Source organism: Saccopteryx bilineata, chromosome 11, assembly GCF_036850765.1.
Source record: "Saccopteryx bilineata isolate mSacBil1 chromosome 11, mSacBil1_pri_phased_curated, whole genome shotgun sequence".
In the NCBI taxonomy this organism is placed as follows: Eukaryota; Metazoa; Chordata; class Mammalia; order Chiroptera; family Emballonuridae; genus Saccopteryx; species Saccopteryx bilineata.
This window is the reverse complement of record NC_089500.1, coordinates 4,909,285-4,916,469: the sequence shown is the minus strand read 5'-3', so window position 1 is coordinate 4,916,469 and position 7,185 is coordinate 4,909,285.

Genomic DNA, 7,185 nt, shown 5'->3' with positions numbered 1-7,185 from the left:
AATTGACATAATTAATTAAAGCATACTAATACTTATGAAGCTGCTGCACTAAATATGACAATGTAACATGTAGGATAGGCATTTTGTAATAATAGTTATATTGTTCTTCAATGGACTGTGACAACAATTTAATCAAATGGATGAGTGTTTTGAACATCTACAAATGAGAGTAGAAATTCTTTAGATAACAAGGACTCTAGAATTGCTGTGTGTGCATTGGAAAGATATATACATTCAACATAACCTTTTCCTCCAGAGGGCATGGTGTCACATTAATCACATTTTTATTGAATGTAATTTTGCTGCAGCACAAATAATAGCTCCATTGTTTGTGAATGGATTGTCTGCTCCTGGAAATAGTGCATAATTTCAGTGCTTTATCAGTTGTCACTGAATGACATGAAGGACAGTGATGTAAGGTACAAATCTCCCTCCTTATTTTTTTTTTGTTGTTGTATTTTTCTGAAGCTGGAAACGGGGAGAGACAGTCAGACAGACTCCCGCATGCGCCCGACCGGGATCCACCCGGCACACCCACCAGGGGCGACGCTCAGCCCACCAGGGGACGATGCTCTGCCCCTCAGGGGCGTCACTCTGCTGTGACCAGAGCCACTCTAGTGCCTGGGGCAGAGGACAAGGAGCCATCCCCAGCGCCTGGGCCATCTTTGCTCCAATGGAGCCTTGGCTGTGGGAGGGGAAGAGAGAGACAGAGAGGAAGGGGGGGGTGAAGAAGCAAATGGGTGCTTCTCCTATGTGCCCTGGCCGGGAATCAAACCTGGGTCCCCCGCACGCCAAGCCGACACTCTACCGCTGAGCCAACCGGCCAGGGCCAAATCTCCCTCCTTATTAACATTGAAGTTTTCTTAATCAGGGTATGGTACCCTGGAGGAGAAAGGTGTATACCCTGTCCTTTGATCTCAGGGATGTTTTCAGTGTGATGACTTTGTAACAGAACATGAGAATTGGTCTTAAATATCATAAAAAACTTTAAAGGTTATTTTTATCATTCACATTTTAGGTTATAATTTTAGTACACAGACTTTCCTTAAATTTACATTTCTCTTTGTAATACAGTGGGCAAATGAATGTCACATCTGTGTGTCAGATTTGGATACTGATGTTCAAAGTATATCTATCTTCAGTTATGTTGATTTCAAATAAATATTTTTTATTTATCAAGTCATTCATTGTATGCAGTGAAGGTTTATGAAAATGTTGGACTCACTTCAAATTTAGTGCAAGCAAGCAAGGCTAGATGAGCCCATACTGTGAATTCTGAGGCAAGTTGCTTGTTTAACAGATAATATGTGTCATGTTGCTTGAATATATACTCAGAAAATTCAAATACAACAACATGTAAAGATTTTATTTTTCTTTAGATGAGCAATGGCTTAACTGAGTAAGTCACTGTTTTAGAAATGCTAACTATTTTATGGGTCTAGAACTGTGATGACAAACCTTTTTATAAAAACCACCCACCACTTGGGAGAAGACAAGATGGTGCTGGAGTAGGCAGATGTACCAACATCCACCTCCCAGAACCAAAGTGGATTACAAACTAATTTTAAGAACTATCATCTGGAAAAACCAACTTTGGACTAAACTAAGAGGACTTTTCAACCAAGGAACACTGAAGAAGCCACAGCGAGACTGGTAGGAAAAGCGGAAATGCAGAGAGGGCTGCCCAGCTCCCTGGAGCGAACGGCAGACGGGAGAGACTCGTGAGGCAGGAAGTGAGTTTAGCAGAGAGGGGAGGGTCCTGAGTCCCAGGAACAAAGCCCCAGCCTGCAGCCCCAGAGCCCAGAAGAGGCATAAGGACAGTATTTAGCTGGAAGCAACTCAGGATACTGTTTGTGAGAAAGAGTCTGATTTCTCAGACCCAGGATTCTTCTTAAAGGGACCCTTCAGAACACCTCTCTCACAACCACTCACCCGGGGATCCGGGGGATGGGGCAAGAGGAGAGGACCGGAGTAGCAGGAAGAGAGTGTAATCTAGGAGGCACAGGGAAAAACATTTTGGGAGACAGCCACCTAACCCCTGGGACGAGTCACTCCCCAAAACTGAAGGCAATATTTCTCTCAGAAACAGCAATACCAGCAAAGGGAAGCAAGACACTAGCCAAACAAGCTTTCCTGCGGCACTCAGAGCAGAGTTGCTTAGAAGGAGGGAGCTTTTGGGTCTACAGTAGTGAATGTTAGGGTCTGAGCTGCAGCACCTGCACCCCAAATGGCTGAGGGCTCACTGGAGGGCGACCGGCGGCGGAAAGCAGAGGTGCAGTTCTGTCGGCAGGGGCAGAAGCCTCTTGGCCACCACTGGGCTAATGTGTGAGCTTAGAGTTGCCCGGCTGGGGAGGAGTAGGTGTGCAAAAGCAGTCAAGCCCAGCTGCCGGCAGCCTGTAATCCAGCCTGTGGGAGAAGGGTGGGAACCCCTGAAGGGGTGGAGACCAGCCCTTGAAAAAGGGCACAGGAGCATAGCCTTGCCCCGCCCATGGAAACAAGGCTTGTGGCCTGACTTGGGAGCCGGCTCCTCCCACAGGGGTGGAGTCAAAAGCCCAGAATAGGCAGAGTCCCACTACTGAGCTGAGCATGGGCATGCAGTCCTACCTGGCCTGTAGAGCGAAGGCTAGCAGCCGTTCAACGAACAGGCTCCTTTACGAGGGCGGGGTGAAAGCCCAGAAACAGGTGGAGACCCACAGCTGAGCAAAGGTGTTCACCACGGCCCTCAGGGCCTAGCATAATGCCACACATGGGGGAGGGACAAAGGCCAAGGCCACCAAAGCTTGTGCACCGAGCACATGATCACAGCCACTCCCGTGAAGGAGAGGTGGAAACCACAGTAACAGCCCCAGTGGGAAGCCACCAGCAATGCCCAAACACAAAAGCCCTAGACAACAACAGAAGAGGGGGTGGTGGGCCTGCAGACAGACCATACCTAGGGAACAGAGGCCATACCCAATGGACTTCAGTGGCCAAAACCTTCCTTTACAAAGAGAAAATGTGAAGGCAGAGAAGTGCAACACAAATGAACCAAGAAAAATCCCCAGAAAAGGACCTAAATGAATCAGATATAACCAAATTACCAGATGCAGAAATTAAAATAACAATTGTTAAGATGCTCAAGGACATTAGAATAACAATAGATGGTCATTATGAACACCTAAATATAGAGATAGCCAATATAAAAAAAATTGAAATAATAAAAAAGAATCCGTCACAAATGACAAATACAATATCTGAAATAAAGAACACAATGCAAGGAATTAAAAGCAGGATGGATGAAGCAGAGAATCAAATCAGCGAGTTAGATGACATGATAAATAAAGGCATGGAAGCAGAGCAGAAAAAAGAAAAGAGACTAAAAAAGCCTGAGGAAAATCTGAGAGAGCTCTATGACAACATGAAGAGAAAGAACATCTGCATCATAGGGGTTCCTGAAGAAGAAGAGAAATAACAAGGGATAGAGAATTTGTTCAAGCATATCATAGCTGAAAACTTCCCTCAATTAAGGCAGGAAAACATCTCACATCTTCAGGAAGCACAGAGAACTCCATTAAGGAGAAACCCAAAGAAATCAACACCAAGACACATCTTAATTAAAATACCAAAGCTAAGTGATAAAGAGAAAATATTAAAAGCTGCTAGAGAAAAAAAGGCTATCACCTACAAAGGAGCCCCCATAAGGATGACTTCTGACTTCTCAACAGAAACACTTGAGGCCAAAAGGGAATGGCAAGAAATATTTAAAGTAATACAAAACAAGAGCCTACAACCAAGACTACTTTATCCAGCAAGGCTATAATTTAAAATTGAAGGAGAAATGAGAAGCTTCACAGAAAAAAAAACCCTCAAGGAATTCACTACAACCAAACCAAGGCTGCAAGAAATGCTAAGGGACCTGTTGTAAACAGATCAAAGGAGAAAAAGAATATAGCAAAAGAGGAATACAGTTTTAAAGAATAAAATGGCAATAAACAATTACATTTCAGAAATAACCTTAAATGTACATGGATTAAATGATCCAATCAAAAGACATAGGGTAGCTGAATGGATAAGAAAACAGGACCCATACATATGCTGTCTACAAGAGACCGACCTTAAATCAAAAGATGTACATAGACTGAAGATAAAAGGATAGAAAAAATATTTCACGCAAATGGAAATGAAAAAAAAAAAAGCTGGGGTAGCAATACTTATATCAGACAAAATGGACTTTAAAACAAAGACTATAGTAAGAGATAAAAAGGTCACTACATAATGATAAAGAGAGAAATCCAACAGAAAGATATAACCATTATTAATATCTATGCACCTAATATAGGAGCACCTAAATATATAAGGCAGACTTTCATGGATTTAAGGGTGAGATCAACAGCAATACTATAATAGTGGGAGATTTCAATACCCCATTAACATCATTAGATAGATCCTCAAGAAAAAAAATTAACAAAGAAAAAGCAGACTTAAAGGACATATTAGATCAACTCAATTTAATAGATATCTTCAGAACCTTTTACCCTAAAACAGCAGATTATACATTCTTTTCAAATGCTCATAGTACATTCTCTAGAATGAACCACATGTTAGGGCACAAAAGTTTGTCTCAACAAATTTAAGAAGATTGAAATCATATCAAGCACTTTCTCTGATCACAATGGCATGAAACTAAAAATTGACCACAACACAAAAACTGAAAAATACTCAAACACTTGAAAACTAAATAGCATGTTATTAAATAACAAATGGGTAAACAATGAGATCAAAGAAGACATTAAAAAATTTCTAAAAACAAATGATAATGAGCATACATCAACTCAAAATTTATGGGACACAGCAAAAGCAGTCTTGGAGGGAAGTTCATAGCATTACAGGCACACTTTAAGAAGCTAGAAAAAGCTCAAATAAACAACTTGACCCTATGTCTAAAAGAACTAGAAAAAGAACAGCAAGTAAAGCGCAGAGCTAGTAGAAGGAGGGAAATGAAAAAGATCACAGCAGAAATAAATGACATAGAGGCTAAAGAAACAACACAGAGGATCAATGAAACCAGGAGCTGGTTCTTTGAAAAGGTAAACAAGATTGATAAACCTTTAACCAGACACACCAAGAAAAAAAGAGAGAGAACTCAAATAAATAAAATTAGAAACAAGAGTGGAGAAATAACAACTGACACAACAGAAATACAAAATATTGTAAGAAAATACTACAAAACACTGTACACCAAAAAACTAGACAACCTAGGTGAAATGGACAAATTCCTTGAAACATATAATCTTCCAAAAATTAATCTGGAAGAATTAGAAAACCTAAAGAGACCAATTACAACAAATGAGATTGAAACAGTTATAAAAAAAACTCCCAAAAAAGAAAAGTCCTAGGCCAGACGGCTTCACAAGTGAATTCTACCAAATATTCAAAGAAGAACTAACTCCTATCCTTCTCAAACTATTTCAAAAAATTCAAGAGGGAGGAAGACTTCCAAGCTCCTTTTATGAGGTGAGCATAATTCTGATTCCAAAACCAGGCAAAGAAAACACAAGGAAAGAAAATTATAGGCCAATATCCCTGATGAATTTAGATGCTAAAATTCTCAACAAAATATTAGCAAACTGGATCCAACAATATATGGAAAAAATCATACACCATGATCAAGTGGGATTTATTCTGGGGAGGCAAGGCTGGTACAATATTCGCAAATCAATCAATGTGATTCATCACATAAACAAAAGGAAGGAAAAAAACCACATGATAATTTCAATAGATGCAGAAAAAGCATTTGATAAAATCCAGCACCCATTCATGATCAAAACTCTCAGCAAAGTGGAAATACAGGGAACATACCTCAACATGAAAAAGGCCATCTATGACAAACCCACAGCCAACATCATACTCAATGGGCAAAAATTAAAAGCAATCTCCTTAAGATCAGGAACAAGGCAGGGGTGCCCCCTTTCACCACTCTAATTCAACATAGTTCTGGAAGTCCTAGCCACAGCAATCAGACAAGAAAAAGAAATAAAAGGCATCCAAATTGGAAAAGAAGAAGTAAAACTATAATTATTTGCCTATGATATGATATTGTAAATAGAAAACCCTTAAGTCTCAGTCAAAAAACTACTGAACCTGAAAAATGAATTCAGCAAGGTGGCAGGGTATAAAATCAATACTCAGAAATCAGAGGCCTTTTTATATACTAACAATGATCTGTCAGAAAGAGAAATTAAGGAATCAATACCCTTTACCATTGTAACCAAAAAAATGAAGTATCTAGGAATAAATTTAACCAGGGAGATTAAAGACTTGTACCCAGAAAATTATAAAACATTGATAAAAAAAATCAGGGAAGATACAAACAAGTGGAGGCATATAACGTGCTCATGGTAAGGAAGAATAAACATCATTAAAATGTCTATATTACCCAAAGCAATTTATAAATTCAATGCAATACTGATTAAAATACCAATGACTTACTTCAAAGATATAGAACACATATTCCAAAAATTTATATGGAACCAAAAGAGGACACGAATAGCCTCAGCAATCTTGAAAAAGAAGAATAAAGTGCGAGGTATCACACTTCTGGATATCAAATTATATTATAAGGCCATTGTACTCAAAAGAGCCTGGTACTGGCATAAGAATAGGCATATAGATCAATGGAACACAACAGAGAACCAAGAAATAAACCCACATTTTTATGGAAAACTGATATTTGACAAAGGAGTTAAGAGGATACATTGGAGTAAAGACAGCTTCTTCAACAAATGGTTTTGGGAAAATTGGACAGACAGCTACCTGCAAAAAAATGAAACTAGACCACCAATTTATACCACTCACAAAAATAAACTCAAAATGGATAAAAGACTTAAATGTAAGCTGTGAAACCATAAGCATCTTAGAAGAAAACATAGGCAGTAAGCTCTCTGACATCTCTCGCAGCAATATATTTGTCGATTTGTCTCACAGGCAACTGAAATAAAAGACAGGATAAACAAATGGGACTTTATCAAAATAAAAAGCTTCTGCACAGCTAAAGACAATAAGAATAGAATAAAAAGACAAAGTACACAATGGAAGAATATATATGACAATGCGTCTGATAAGGGGTTAATAACTAAAATTTATAAAAAACTTGTAAAACTTAATACCAGGAAGACAAACAATCCAATCCAAAAATGGGCAAAATAA